The sequence below is a fragment of the Schistocerca cancellata genome, chromosome 3, assembly GCF_023864275.1.
Source record: "Schistocerca cancellata isolate TAMUIC-IGC-003103 chromosome 3, iqSchCanc2.1, whole genome shotgun sequence".
NCBI classification, from domain to species: domain Eukaryota; kingdom Metazoa; phylum Arthropoda; class Insecta; order Orthoptera; family Acrididae; genus Schistocerca; species Schistocerca cancellata.
Window position 1 is genome coordinate 751,771,560 of NC_064628.1, and position 16,651 is coordinate 751,788,210.

The following is a 16,651-nucleotide window of genomic DNA, read 5'->3' on the forward strand; positions in this document are numbered from 1 at the left end:
TCTTCTTGAAACCCAATCAGTGTACCTTCCCACTCAACCACACAACACTTTTATTTTTTTATTTTTATTTTTTCTTTTCTTTTGGGGGGGGGGGGGGGGGCAGCCTGTATATCTTGCATAAAGAATAAAGAATGTGAAGTCAAAATAAGAGAAATCAGGGCTTGTATGGAAGCAGATACACATTTGTTTTTTCCATTTGTCCATTTACAAGTGGAACAGGAAATGGAATCTTTAGTAGTGGTACAAGGCACCCTACACTATGCACCATATGGTGGCTTGTGATGTTTGTGTGGGATGTAAATGTAGATGCATGTCCAGTAATGTAGCATAAGTCATACAAATTTGACATTTCTTGCTTGCTGCATTTATAGTTTTACAGCTAGGAGAATCAGGGGAGGAGTGTACTGACATAGAAGGTGGGGACTTGACGCGCTGGAGGCGTGCCTCAGCCACCAGCAGCTGTCGTGATGCCACATCTGCCACGGCACCCTTCTTGCGGCGCAGCTCCGCCACAAATGATTTGCCATCCTCGGATTTTGCCAAGCCCAGCAGCCAGTCCTTCTCCGACGTCTCCGTGTAGGACCAGTTTGGGTCTGCCTGTGTTAACACCACATTTCTGAACAGCACTTGTGCAGAACTAGAACTATACAACAATTTTACATCTAGTTCTGATCTTGTCATGCACATTGATGAGCTAAAGCGTTCTGCCCACTGCCCACTGCTAGACTGAATGTTGCCTGGTGACACTGCCATTTACAGCTTTATTAATTAAGAAAAGCATTTAATGTTTGATGTAGCTGGAAGTAGTGCCTGGAAAGCTTAACAAATGGAAAAGTTTTGTAATAGATGATTTCTTGAGACTTAAGTGAAATTAGGCCTTTCAAATCACAGAGAACTGGATGGCCAAGATTCTCGACAAAGTATTGTTTGCAGAGTGGAATTTGAGAAGCAATAGTACAGATGGAAAGAAGGTCTCTGACAGCTAGCAGCACAATTGCCAGATTTCAATTATGAAGCACAAACAGCATCAGGTAAAAACAAAAGTTGCCTATAAAGCCAAGGGAACTCTGAGACATTGTCACAGAGACATATACAAATCGTGTTATGTGACTGGTTGAAGTAAACGTGCAAAACAGTTGTCCCAAGCCCACTGCAACTGTCAGGGATCTTCTTTTGCTTACCCTACAGTAGTGTTTGATTGTGTGAGAGAAATTTCATTGATAAGCACCTGTCATCTTGACTGTGCAATGCTAACTTAAAGAATACAGTATGGAGATCACTGAAGGGACAGCTATACATTCCCATCATAAACAATTTGTGCAGGCAATGGGCCTATGTGATAATGTGCTCACACTTCAGTTCTGTAACAGGCCGCGTTGTTATGCATTCATGGAGACAGTCCATCATCACTTTCAACAGATGATATGAGCTTATAGACCTATTATCATTAGATAACATTTGACAGCGAGTGGGCAGTACTGCTTCTGTCAATACACCAATGGGAAACTGGCATGGGCTGTACTGCTTCTGCTAGCAATACACCAATGGGAAACAGGCACTGTGAACTCCCACTACATTGCCACTTCCATTGCACAAAAGGTTATGCCTAGGGACATGGTTTAGAATGAAAAGTATTGATATTTTACTCACGAGTAGTATCGTGAGAAAAGTATTGTACTCATAAAAGTATAGATACCTTGAATATCAATTCTAATCTTTTATAAAATGGCGTGAGGCACCCCTGTGCCTGGGTTCAATTCCCAGCTGGGTCAGAGATTTTCTCCACTCACAGACTGGATGTTATGTTGTTGTTATAATTTCATCATCACTGACACACAAGTTGCCCAGTGTGGTATCAACCAAAAAGACTAGCAACTCAGTGGCTGAACTGCCCCAGGTGGACACCTTGGTCATCAATGCAATATAATCATTTCTTTTTTTTGCCAAAACAGATCAGAGGCAAGTTCTAACCCAGGTGCTACACTTACAAACATGTGAGCCTGAACACAAGATTGCCACTAGGAAGTGACCTGAGGAGAGAAAAGCAAAATAGGGGGTTCTGCATTCTGAATATGTTCCCCCACATCTAGTGGTGCTTGGAGATAAATGTTGATGAAAAAGCCCCTGAACTATCGAAAGTGATCCAGAAAGCAATAGACAGGCTTGTGCCACTGAAGTAACAAGTCAATACAGGTCAATTGAAACTTGGAGATCAAAATTTACTGTGCTTAGAAGACAAGTATAGAAGGCTAGAAGAAAATATCAAAAAACTTTGTATGATAGAGATCTTAGACATTTAATAAAAGCCACTAAAAGAGAGTTGTAATTCTGAGATTAGGTTTGTCAAATAATCTAGATGGGTAAGGTATGCTTCTAAAAACCTGGAATTGGATTCCCGAGGCATGCCCTGTAAAATTGTAAATGAGAAAATAAGAGCCCACACAGTTCTATACACAACCCAGATTGAAGGCCAGATGACAACAAACTGGAGAGAGACCGCTGATTTGTTCCGTCAAGTCATTCTTCCAGGTAACGTTGAAAAGGATGACACTGAATACCACACAAAATGTGAGAAGAGCTTAAAGAACCTTATGACAATACAGCTGCCATAGAGGTGACTGAAAGAATGGAGCTCCTGTGCCACTGGCATACCAAGAGGGGTGATACAACAATTAAGTCCCTGTGTAGTTCCTTACATTAGCAGATTACTCAATGAATGCATGATTTAGGGGCATTTCCGAAAATGCTGGAAAATGGCAGAAACAGTCACTTTAAAAGAAGGGAGAAGCTAAGGATCCTATATTCCCCTGATCAAACCAGTTTATCTGGATAAGATTTTGGGAAAAAGTGCTAATCAACAGATTAAAATGCCATAGAATTCTAATGGGGTTATATAATGCTCTATAAAGTTTCAGACAAGATGGATGTACAAAGGTTGCAATCAATGAAGAAGAAAATTAGTGTATGCTGCAGACACAAAAAATGATAGAGTTTGGGGCCATCAATAACTTTTGGTGCATTTCATTCTTTAAACAACTGAGGAAACTGGATTCCTACAGAGATCCTTATGTGATGCATTGAGATCCAACATTAACAGTTACCAAAGGTAATGTAAAAGGATGCCTCAACAGTCCTTTTGCTGTCCCTAATTCCAGTGTGTTAACTTTGAACCATTTCTGGATAGATTACAAAACAGTAAACAATTATTAGGATTTATAGTGCTTGTTGATGACTTGTTGCTTTCAGTAAGTGCCAACAGCCGAGATTAGGTAGAAAATAAATATGGGACACACTTGAATCATGCATGAGAATTGCTCACAGGTATGGCGCACAATAGCACCATAATATCCAAGGCACTCAATAGCTACAAAAAGTTTCTAGACTGGATTAACAAAAATTCGAGAAGAGTTAAGATGGTTCAATGTTCTACAAAGTTTCCCCCCGCTTGAATATGGCACACAGAACTTTCATATAACCATGTGAAACTGTACTCTCCACACAAACTAAGTTGACACTAGGTGCAGTGGCTGATGGGAGCAACCATACATCGGAAATGCCTTTAGGTTCACTCTCATCAGCCGCCATGCCGAGTGTCAACTTAATTTGTGCAGACAGTATGAAAATACCTTGTTCAGGTATGTTCGCATGTGACACTGGCTTGAATGTTGGTTATGTTCTTAAAGTGTTGAACCTTCATGTAAATTTCTGACATTGTCATTTGTGGTAAGTTCGTTTTGGTAACACCAAGTCTCATCACCTGTGATGATTTTTACCAGAAAATAATTGCCCATGTTTTGCATATCAATGAAGTTGTGTCAGGCATCTACCCATCATCATTTTTGTTCGGGAGTCAAGGTGTGCAGGAGAGACTCTGCACACACTTTTCTCTTCTCCAAAACATTTGAATAATGTCTTGAACACTTGATTTAGAAATGTTGCTCCATTGCAGCTTGTGACAGAACATCCACACGACTGGTAGTTCACATTGCCTGCTGACAACTGACAGGTCGAATTGCACATCTGTTGTTTACAATTGTTAGTTCAAGCTGCCACCGTAGATATTTCAGTGCTATCACTTGCACACCAGGAATAAAAGCAGTCTTGGAACTTTTTGGATGGACTGTGTATATACGTCATTTAAAGAAAGACTTACTAGGGACCCACTGATGAATATAAATCAGACAATAATTTGAAAGCATGCCATCAACAGGAATGTAGGTGTGTAGATAAACACTGGACATTCAATGCCCACATAAAATATATGTTAAGGAAGAGTAGTGTTATAATGTATCAAATTATTAATATGGGAGAAAGAAAGTTTTGTTGGCACCTAAATGTCATTAGACTACACCACAAGAGTATGTTAACTGCAAGTGTAGGTTATGGTTCCAGTGTTTCTGTGCACAGGTTATGGCTGGTCAGAGCTGCTTTAGCGGTGGAGAAAATGCAGTGAGCTATTCTGCTATGATGCTGTTCCATGTTCAGCAACAAATCTACGGACGTCCTAACTAAAATGTCTAACAGAAAAAGTGAAGTACCAGACGGAGAGAGAGGAAATGAAATGAAGCTTCAAGGGTTGACAGGGTATGTGATATTATTTCAGTTATAACAAAATCATGTTAGACTTACAAAGAACCTGGCAGTATTAGTCCACTTATCAGTATGACATTGATCTCCACTGGCCTGGGTACGTGCATTGATTCGGTTAGGAAGGGTTTCATAAAGTCATTGCATTCTCTATGAGGCAAGCTGGCCCACAACTATTTTAACTGATCCTTGATATCCTGGTTACTGGGGCTGGGACAGATTTGACCTTACAACTGGTTCCATATATGTTCTATCGGAAACGGATCTGGGGATCTTGCTGGTCATAGGAGTACCTCAAGATCACATAGACAGTTCATAGAGACACGTGCCATGTGTGGACAGGCATTGTCTTATTGAAAAATGGCACCACAGTTCTGCCACAGGAGAAGTAACTAATATAGGGGACGCAGGATGTCCATGACGTACTGCTGTGCTGTCGGAGTCACCTCAGTCACTACCAACTGTGGCCTGAAATAATTCCCAGTAGCTCTTCACACCATGCTGCCGGGAGTAACACTGCAGTGCCTATCCAAAACGTCGGAATAATTGGACCTCTCCCCAGATCACCGCCCTACTGGGCTGAAAATTAGCTCACATTCCTAGTAGAATACTATCTGTGCACTCTGGATAATGCTAAATGAACGTGAACGAATCGGCAGCCAGAGCAAATACTGAATTTCTTGGCTACAAACATGCAGACAAATTCGTATCAAAAAGACTTAAAAATTGGTCTTTTCAGGACCAAGTGATTAAAAGACTTGGCCCTTCAGTTCGAGTATGCCATTTAAACAAAGAAGACATTAGCCGAGCTAAAAGCTATTACCTATCTAAACTCCTTGTAGATAATGATATTGACGTAGTTCTAATCCAGGAAACAAACGCCCCAACTATGGAAGACCTGCGTAAAATAGGTAGGATCTACGGCTACGATCTTATGGGTGCTACGTATCATAGAGCGCACGACGTTGCCACCTATGTAAGAAGCAATATCGAGCATGCTCGCTTCATTTCAACAAATACAGAAAATGAGATACTTCATATCTCGATACAACTGCAGGAGACCATTATAAACAATATTTACACGCTACCAAATGTGCCGTGGCCACTGGCTGTTCTACCAATTACTGCCCACCCATTGATTTATGCTGGAGATTTTAATAGTCACCATAGTCACTGCAACTATGCACGCGACAATGAGTGTGGTATTGCGCTCAACAACTGAGCTGAAAATGAAAATCTATACCTGATTTGCAATGCCAAGGATTTGGGAACTTTCAGATTGGCCACTTGGCGAAGAGATTACAACCTGGATCTCTGCTTTGTGTCCCGGGACTGCAGAGGGCACCCAGTGCCTTTATCCACAGAAGTCCTACATAATTTTCCACATAGCCACCACAGGCTAGTAATCCTCGATATGGGCCTCTCTGTCTCAATAGAAAGACCTGTACAGCGAACCAGACCAAAGTCCTGCAGGTCCAGTTGCCAGAGTCTTCCGACCACCTAGATAAATATATCTGTTTCATTCCATCAGAATCTAAAAACTACACTCGATTTGTCAGGGCTGTTCTTATTGCTTCTAAGTAGTTTTTCCCTCTTGGATACAGAAATGAACATATACTACAGTCGAATGATCATTATAAACAACTTTATAAACTGGTGACAGCGATATTGCAGGCGACCTCCTCCAAGGCCTTGACGCTGCTGGAAGAGTACAATGATGTGAGACGGTTGAAAATGTAAACTTCAGAGATTGAAATACCTCATTCGCACATGCCATCTAGCGCGAACGTCAGGAGCTAACAGTGTTAGGCGGGAATAAAACTTGAAGATATACTGCATTCAGTGCTGTATCAAATATTCCTGTGATTTAATTACCGTTTACTTTCCTATAACTAATTTACAAACCGTGCAGAAGAAGCACCAGTATCAGATATGCCTAAGTATGAAAATTGTGGACATGGTCCAATCCTGCTGTGTAAGGCACACCAAATTGTTCGCCAGATAGATCCAGCATGAGAGATTACACCTGGTGCGGACATGAAGCACTAAATTTTCTTCTTCAGTTCGCTTCCTTTTATATATATATATATATATATATATATATATATATATATATATATATATGTGTGTGTGTGTGTGAGAGAGAGAGAGAGAGAGAGAGAGAGAGAGAGAGAGAGAGAAGAGAGGGAGGGAGGGAGAGAGAGATTTCTATACAATAGTTTTTTAGTGTTTTGGGTTAAAATTGTCAAGTTGTAGCAAGTAAAATGAAAGTAAAATGTGTAGATACCGATAAAGGCGTTGCAATAGTCTGACAGGCAGGCTATGGATGAGTTTTCTGTATAAAAATGGAGTGTCACATAGTAGGGCAAACTGCACTCCCAACAATGACCGAGTGAGGCGGCGCAGTGATTAGCACCCTGGACTCGCATTCGGGAGGACCACAGTTCAAACCAGTGTCCGGCCATCCTGATTTAGGTTTCCCGTGACTTCCCTTAATCGCTTCAGGCAAACGCCAGGGTGGGTCCTTTGAACGGACGCGGCCGTTTTCCTTTCCTGTCTTTCCCTAAGCTTGTACTCCATCTCTAATAACTTCGTTGTCGACGGGACGTTAAACGTTAATCTCCTCTTCCTCCTCCTGCTCCTCCCAACAATGAGACACACGAAAGAAATTCTGCGTCCCCTCCTACAATAGATAGATTGTATGAAAAGATGGAATTCGAAAGAAAAGATGGTTAGCAATGTTGAGTAAAATCCTCAGCCTTCCACGTGAAAATTTAAGAAAGTTACATTTAAAAAATCTCAAAAAGTGGCACAAAGTTGGGGAGTCCTACGGTATGCAGGTTTTATGTGTAACAAGATACAATTTCTTGAATTCATTGAAGTGTATAACATAAATGTAGTGCAACATTCTGATTATCAATTTTCCGAAGTTAGTTTCAAGCTACAGAACATATTACATAATTATACTTACTCGTGCAGCGAGCACTTCGGTAACCATAGTCGCAGGAAAACGAAGTTCCTTATCAGGACTGGTAACTGTGTAATACCCAAGTACGACGTTTGTATGAGTCCCTTTCCAGAATTATATTTTGGCAGATTTGGTTGTGAGGAAGTATTCAGCGTTAGTCATTTTGTTTCTTGAGACTTGCCTGCAATACAAACATTGCAGGTCAGATACCTGATGATGCAGCGGATATCGAAGGTGTCTGAAGACAAAGGAGAGTGAGAGATAAAGCGTATTATATTTTTTTGTATAATAAAAGAATATTCCGGCATTATTACAAGTGGAGAATGGCCCCGTGCTCCTCAATCAAATGGTCTCTGGTTATAGCCACAAGTAGGACATGAAAGGGCATTTTCCTCTGCTCTCCACAATGTTTTGGTGGCAGCATCAATGCAACAACATTCTCTGCAGATATCACACACTCTTTGCAGGCTGTGACGGTAGAAAAGTCATCTGCTCACTTTGCTTAAGGATTACTGTTCGCTTGGATATGTGTCGTCTGATGTTTCTGTCACAACGTACTTTTATTTCCTGTCGTTACACACTTTTCTAATATGCGCTGATGTTTTTCATTTAACGTAGCGACTGCAGAAGTTCAAGACGCTACAATTTTACATGTATTACAGTGCATGGAAGAGCCAGGTGTATTGCGATCGCGAAGAATTATTTGCAAAATTTGAAGTAACTCGTTCCGGATTTTAGTCTTCATGATACAGCAACTCACACAGGTCCTCAACGGTGGGGAACGACGAGGTATAGACTTAATATTTATTCAATACTAGCGACCTATCCCGGTTTTGCACGGGTAGCGCTAAGTGTCTACTGCTAGACGACTAGTGTGGTGTAGCGTAACAAATTACACAGGATGTAAAGTAAATTGCTTATAGCGTAGAACGGTCGTGTAGAGAAAGTCGAGACGAACACACTGATATACACTGAGGTGCCTAAAGTCATGGGACATCTCCTAATATCGTGTCGGGTCTCATTTTACCCAGTCCATTCCATGTAAACACAGCCCACACCATAATACAAGGCGTGTTTTTTTTACGTAAGGTCCGTTTTGTTGTAGACACTAGTAGTTCGCGTGCATACCGCAACGAGCGCATTCGTCGTGTACCGGCATGCCTCTGGAACAACTGTGCTGTGTCAGCTCTGTGGCTAACCTGTACGGTTCTGTTCTGGGCTTTCAAAATGTTTAAGACTATCAACTCGCCCGCTGCGTGTGAGGTTCGCTTAATGATACGGTTTTTGTCGGCAAGGAACCTGTATGCTGCAGAAATTCATCGACAGATTTGTGAAGTGTTTGGTGATACTGTTATGAGTGAAAGCGAAGTACGTAAGTGGGTACGAGAATTCAAAGATGGCCGTGACAACGTCCATGATGAGGAGCGCTCCGGTCGCCCTCCTTTGATTACAGACGACTTGGTGGCTTCAGGTGAAGCGAGGATTCGTGAGAACATTGGTTCACAATAACAGCTCCCTCAAACGAATTTCCTGATGTGTCGAGATAACTGCTTTACAACATTGTTTCTGAATACCTAAAGTTTAGGAAACTGTGCTCCCGTTGGGTCCCGAAACTCCTAACAGAAGACTACAAAAGCCAAAAATTTGAATGTGCAATGAATTTCTTGACTGGTTATCACAATGAAGGTGACGGCTTCTTGAGTCAGATCGTAACTGGAGACGAAATATGGGTTTCGCATATCACGCCCGAATCGAAGCAACAGCATGGAATGGAGACACACACACTCGTCTGTTAAAGTGAAGGCCAAACAGACTCTGTCCTAGCGCAAAATCATGGCATACGTGTTTGGCGATAGGCATGGTGTTTTATTGGTAGACTTCATGCAATGAGGAACTACTGTAAATGCAGAAGCATACTGCCAAACCCTGAGAAAGCTATGCAGCGCGATTCAAAACAAAAGACGCGGCATGCTGACAAAAGGAACTGTCCTTCTCCATGACAATGCAAGACCTCACACTGCAGGTCAGACCTGCGATTTATTGGGTAGTTTTGGCTGGGAAGTTTTAGATCACCTCCCCTACAGTCCTGATCTTGCGCCGAGCTATTACCATCTGTTCGTTCACCTCAAACAACACCTCAGTGGCTACCGTTACAATGATGCTGACAACGTGAAAATGGCAGTGAACTCTTGGTTATCAGATCAGGCTTCAAGTTTTTATGAAGAGGTTTTTTAAAATTGGTTGAGAGGTATGATACGTGTTTCAACAAACTTGGCAACTATGTCGAAAAATAGAGTGAAGTATGTACTTTCTGAAAATAAATTTACTTTTTTGAAATAACATTTCGTTCAAACGGACCTTACTTAAAAAACACGCCTAGTAGAATCACCACCAGCTTGCACAGTGCCTTGTTGACAGCTTGGTTCCATGGCTTCGTGGGGTCTGCGCCACATTAGAAGTCTAGCATCAGTTCTTAGCAAATGAAATCGGGACTCATCTCACCAGGTCACGGTTTTCCAGTAGTCTATGGTCCAGCCGATATGGTCATGAGCCCATGAGAGGCGCCACAGGCGATGTCTTGTTGTTAGCAAAGGCACTTGCGTCGGTCGTCTGCTGCCACAGTCAATTAACGCAAAATTTCGTCGCAGTGTCATAATGGATACGGTCGTCGTACGTCGAACATTGATTTCCGCGATTATTTCACGCCATGTTGCTTGTCTGCTATCACTGACAACTCTGCACAAAAGCCGCGGATCTCGGACGTTTTAGTGAAGGCCGTCGGCCACTTCGTTGTTCTGGTGAGAGGTAATGCCTCAAAGTTGCTATTTTCGGCACTCTCTTGACACTGTAGACCTCGGAATACTGAATTCCCTAACGATTTCCGAAATGGAATGTCCCACGCGTCTACCTTCAGCAATCATTCTACGTTCAAAGTCCGATGATTCCCGTCGTGCGGCCATAATCAGATCGGAAACCTTTACATATAAATCACCAAGTACAAATGACATATTCGCCAATTCAGTAACCGTTTATACCTTGTGTACGCGATAATTCGCCTTCTATCTGTGTGCAAATCGTTGCCATCTCAGTGTAAGTTATAGAGGGTGTAACGGTAACTGTTTGAAACGTACAACAGTGGTGTAGAGGAAGTCATTCGTGGTCATAAAGTTGGGAAAGCACCACGAATTGGCGTACAAAAGTCAACTAAGTTAAGTGCATAGAAGTTGTACGATATTTTGAATATTCTCTCTTCCTAAGCGCGCAAACTATTGGTTCTAGAGATAAAAAAAAATCATTAGGTCTTTGTTTCTGGAAAATCCATGGTAGTTTAATTTTAAACAAGGAGGTGTTTTCGCTAGAGACTGTGATTTTCGAGTTACTCGTGGAAAACGTACAGAAGTGGCCTCCAAACGCACCCCCCCCCCCCCCCAGTCATCTCCCCCCGGCCATGATTTTTGATTTGCTGTTCACGGCACTGCCTCTTACCCCCACACAAAAATTTGAGATTACACGAATAACTTAGTACATTCGAGCTTGTTTGGTCTTCATTTTCTGGGCTATTACCACGCCAGCGGTTTAGTTGTGCCCTTACAAACCGTAAAACACGCTAGTGTAAATTTTATCTCACAGTTTTGTGAATTTTGTCTGCATAAAATGAACAATTAAACCGTTTTGTTGGTTTAACCTTGTTTCTACGAGATTACTGTGCTTTTAGGGGGTTAGGTTGAGATCTGATTTTAGATATAATTAGTTTATGCATAAAGTTCACAAAAGTCTTTTTTTTCTTTCAATATCCTCACGGGAAAGTTTAAATTATTAATGTTAACGAAACAGCCGACTGAGCCAGTATTGTAATAGCCCAGTCAATGAAGACCAAAAATGGTCGAATATGGGAAATAATTCGAGTATTCACAAGTTTTTGTACAGGGATAGGAAGAAGTATCATTGAACGACATCCTAAGGATCTTGACCGGTGGGGAGGTGAGTGTGGAATGGTGGGTGCGTTTGAAGGTCACTATTGTACACTTTTCTTGTACAACTCGAAAACTTTAGCGAAAACTTATCCCAGCATAAAATTAAACCACTTTAAATTTCCTACTAAAACGGTTATATTCGTTTAATCTCTAGTATCAATTGTCTGCCCGCAGACAGCGGGAGGATATTGAAAATGCGCTGTAGCTTATGTGGTTTTTTAGGTCACTTTGTGATAGTTTCTTGATTTGATGGACCACAATGGTCCTGTATAAAAGTGTTCGTCTCCACTTTACATACAGTATTCTGTTAGGTTGTAAGCAATTATTGTTTACGTTCTGTATACGCAAATCCTCATCGTGATCAGTCAATCTGTTAGTGAAAACCGTATCAAAATCCCTGCAGTAATTTATGAGATTTGACTTCACATACAGACCGAAAAACGCGGTGGGGGGACTTGAATCTATAATACGTATAGGCTGTCGCGTTAGCAGTTGTCTTCGATCCTACGAAAAAGCAGAATTATTTCTGCAGTAGGAGTTTTTTCAGTTTATTTCCGTTGATTCACTCTTGAAAAGTATTAATTCGGCACTATCCCTGATCACTTTTGTTCTATTCGAACAGGTTTTTCTCCTTCTTTCTGACCTTTTCCCTAGGCCTACTTCTTTTAATTTTCAGTGTCAACCTAACACTGGTGTATTAACAAGAATATTTCTTGCTAATAACTCGTTGAATACCCAGGAATTAGTTTTAAAAATGATGTAATTTCTAATAATTAAATCAAAATGGTTGCTTGAGTGTTAATATTAATGTAACAGATATATATGCTTCTTTCATACAAATGAAATATGCTCACCATGCAGCTATCAAAACATTCTATCGAAAAACAAACAGTGAATGGATGTTCACTAATCATTTAAAACACAATACGTTTTATGTAATGTCTATGAAATTTAGTTCTTGGGACAATATACGTTCTCGGACTAACTGTATAAATTATATAAAAAGTGGCAATTTTAGAACATCTCTCCAGCTTGTAAAAATTTCTGCTGACATCCACGCAGCGACTTTCGGGCAAGGTAGCGCTACATCTACACATTCATTGAATTGCTGTACGATAAGAAAGTTGTATGCATCAGAGTTGTGCTTTGCCTGCACTCATCCACGGTTTCATATATGTATGTCACAACTGTCCATTTGGACTGCGATAATTTGTTTAATCGCAAAAATGCAGTTTGACATGCACACCGAATCTTTTCGTTTGCACGTGACCACAAGTCTACAAGGCATCACCGGCAAAATAATGATTAATTTTATTAGCCTTTCTGTCCATCTAAAATCAAATAACCACAGGGCTGCTGTCTCCTTTCCTTGCACTATTTGCCGAACTTTCTGACAGCTGCAATATCTAGCACCGATTCGGAACAAGTCGTCATTAGTCGGAAGACTGCAATAGCAATACTATTTTGTATTAGTGTTTACAGTAGGTACTGAATACCTTGTAGCGCTTTCGTATTCGTTTGTTTCAGAACATGTGTGAAGTACTTCTTGACCCATTAAGAAAACTACCTACGACTCCCCAGTGGTTTGCCTGCATACGGAGGTACAGGGAGGAAAGCAGATCTTTGTAAAGGTCGCATACTTCCGTTTGGCAATATGTCAGTGCTTAAAGAACTCAAAAGGGTTAAAATTTACAGATTTTATAAACAAGTTACTGGCCAATAAAGTTACAGAAGGAGAAGTTTTTAAACCACCTACAGAGAGAGAGAGAGAGAGAGAGAGAGAGAGAGAGGGAGAGAGAGAGAGAGCAAGCTACTACTTCGACCATAAATATAATAGACTGGCCCTGACGTCATTTTCGTGGCTCCAACATCTCTGGGCTGAAGTCACGTGAATGTTGGCAAAACATGGTTGTTTCGTGTTGCGCTTATGGCTGTACTCAGCGTTTTGTCGGGGAAATGGCATTACATTTCACGTGTAAGTGTGTCTAAGATGGTGCTGATGCGTTTACTGAAATCTGCTGAAGTGATTTTTATATGTTTTTTGCACTTGAAATAGAGTATCACGTAAATTAAAGTGTTGAAAGTGATGCCTGTAAAGTCATACTGATATTACATTTTGGAAAGTATCTGTGATAATTCGGTTACAGAAGTAAGTATAATCGTTTCTCGTTGCTACTCATAGGTTCCGTAAGGATGAAAACCGAAGGCAGCTTTGGATACAGGCCCTGAAAAGGAAAAACTTTAAGCCGTTTGCACATACGCGCCTTTGCTCGAAGCACTTCGCGGAGAAGTGTTTTGATAGGTTAGTTATTATTTACAATGTATATCTATAATTTGTATTTACAGTGTCTGTCATTTTTAAACCTAGGCTCCAAAATTATTTTCTGAAACTGCAAAGTCTCACCTTTCATCTAAAGTATCATTTTTTTTAAACTGATAGTTTAAACTTTTGTAAAAATAGTGGGAACTGAACCTTTGAAGTGCACCTAAAATTGATACTATAAAATGGACCTGCTCCTAAAGTAAACAATTTTGACACCTATAGTTGACATAATTCCCATAGCCCATTTTCTTTTATAAGTGACTAAAGCTCGAAACGTGGCGAATACAATGTTTAAAGTTTTGACACGAGCCCACTCTTACTGTTTAAAAGAATTTTAACGACTTTTTACTATAATTGATAGTTTATAGTAATTTCGTCCCGCTGCCCACGAGAGTGACGTTCAATGTATTTGTTAGATTTTATAAATGGTACTTTGAACAAATCCAGGTCAAATGTAGTTCTGGCATAATTTTTCACAAATAAAAAAGTAGTTTTTGTTGGAAGCGTTTGGCAGTCAATTGAGAAATGTGGGGAAAATCCGATACAAACATAGGATGGCAGACCGCTGATTTGAAATCCCGCCACGTTTTGCCAACAGTCACGTGGTTTATGTTGGAGCCACACTAGCCCCATAGCTTCTGCACAGCAAGGCCAGTCTACTAGTATCTATGGTCGAAGAGCTACTACAGCTTTTAGCTGCACTTGGAGCAAACCAAATTAACTTCAGAACCATACAATGAAAACTGTTCAGCTACTCTCCCTAGTTTTGTAGCTTTGCAGTGGTTATGTGTTGAATTACACCACTTCAAAAATTTCTGAAATATTCGAAATATCACCGTGGCGATTGTTCACTGTTCACTTAATAGGCCCTTACTCAGAAAGTATTAAAATTTGGGGCTACAAATTCCTGAATTTTCCCTTGGTTGTTTAGCAGACACGAAATTTGAAATAATCCTGGGGACCATCTCTAAAACTAGACCACATGACATGGAATCACCCCTTTAGGTATATGCATATCGGCCATACAGTGCTTCACTCAAGCATGTTTCATCGTATTTTGGCCATACAGTGCTTCAGGAATTCCACTCCCCACTGTGGGGAATCTCATGCTGTTTCGTGTCTTCCACCGCAGTTTTCACTGCCCCTCTACTTTCTCCTTCCGGCCATCCTTTAATTTGACATAATTTAATTTGAACCGTAAGCAACGTCTCACTTGTAAACACATTATTCGTTAGCGCTTCCTGCATCTTTACTTCGAAGAGACGAAACCCATCTCTTTCCTCTTCAAAGTAACTGTGCATTGTCACATTGTCACACGATGGCCAGGTCCACACACTAGGCTACGTCCAGTAACACAGAGTTTCACTTCATTATAAACAAAATAATGTGGTAGGCTAATGAGTTTCTGTTTGGTATTGCACATACTTAAAACAGTAAACTGAGCAGAAGAATGAAGCAACAGTCAAACTGCACAATCAGTTTGATACACTGAATGATTTGATTATCAAATGATTAATTATCTTGAGATGGCCACGTTGACATGCTGCACATTAACTACGGACCGAAGAAACAGGAGTCGCATATACCCGTACAATATTTTGTACATTACAGAAAATTATTGTTTTGGCCTTCTGCGAGGTTCATATGAGATCCATGTTACTTGTATAGGACTGTGAGCACCTCAAGATTTTATCCAGTGATAGTTTTGGTAAACGAATTGTACACGTGCAGCTGCCCTTTGATTCTTCGGCACTTCTATAGTAACAGGACATAATGTTGACGCTAAAATTGTGCGCAAATAATCAGTAAACTTAATTCAACTTCACCAGAGATGCAACTGATAGGGTAAAGGTTACAAATATCGCCTACCCTAATTCCCGCTTATGAGGCATATTTGAGTCTGGAAATTCAATAAGTACTTCAGTTTTCAGCAATAATTACCTTCCTTATCTTTCCTACGTGAAATTAGCCTCGTTTGCAGAAAGTGAAGTTTTTGAAAACATATCCGTAATTTCACCTACTAGAAGCAATATCCGGCACAGCGGAGATTTTGAGACAGTTATCCTAATGTTTATTAGGGCTATAAAATTCAAAACAACTGTTCCACCAAAAATTTTGTTGTGATGAAACGAAATCTACGAGAAAGAGATAAATGATTTCGTCTTTACGATATATCAGTATGTTCTTCTTCAGTAAACGAGCATTAATATTTACTTACCACGTATAAACGAATGCCACAGACAATAGCTTGTTCTTAAACATTCATGGTCTTTAAAATATTCGTATAAAAAAAGTTATATATACGCCCTCAGTCCTCCGAAGCAATGTTTGGGTTACAGCTTCTATGAACAGTAACTCTGATCAGAGATAGTAAACAAACAGCTTCAAGGAAAGCAGAGAGGAAGAAAGAGAAATAACGACACCAATTAAAGCAAATATTCTGTCTTTCATATAAATATTTGTCTTGTTGAATCTAGCTCGCTTTCGCTCCTAATGACTTAGTTGTCGTCGGCGGGATGTTAAATCTTAATCTTCCTTCCTTCTTCCTAGTTCGCTGGCTATAAAATGGTCGTACCTAGACCTCTTTCCGATAGATAGGGGAGAAGGCGCTACTGATGTTTAGTGCCATGTTTCTGGAATAAATGTGCTGTGTTAATCTCATTTTACAATTAAACTCTTCAAGAACTGATATCCGAGAGTAACAAATCAAATATTAATTATTGGAATGTGGAATGGATGCAGTGTACTACGTTGTTTGCTTAGTGTCCTACACTGCTAGGCAATAAAATTGCAAAATTG

General features: G+C 40.4%; 1 long non-coding RNA gene across 1 annotated transcript; it reads right to left on the reverse strand.

Annotated features, from left to right (window-relative positions):
* Positions 1–485: 485 nt before the first annotated feature.
* On the reverse strand, positions 486–16,186 carry LOC126175778 (uncharacterized). Its single transcript, XR_007535615.1, has 3 exons — positions 16,071–16,186; positions 7,559–7,736; positions 486–597 (listed from the first exon to the last, which is right to left on the reverse strand). It is a non-coding gene; the product is annotated as an uncharacterized LOC126175778 (long non-coding RNA).
* Positions 16,187–16,651: the final 465 nt, after the last annotated feature.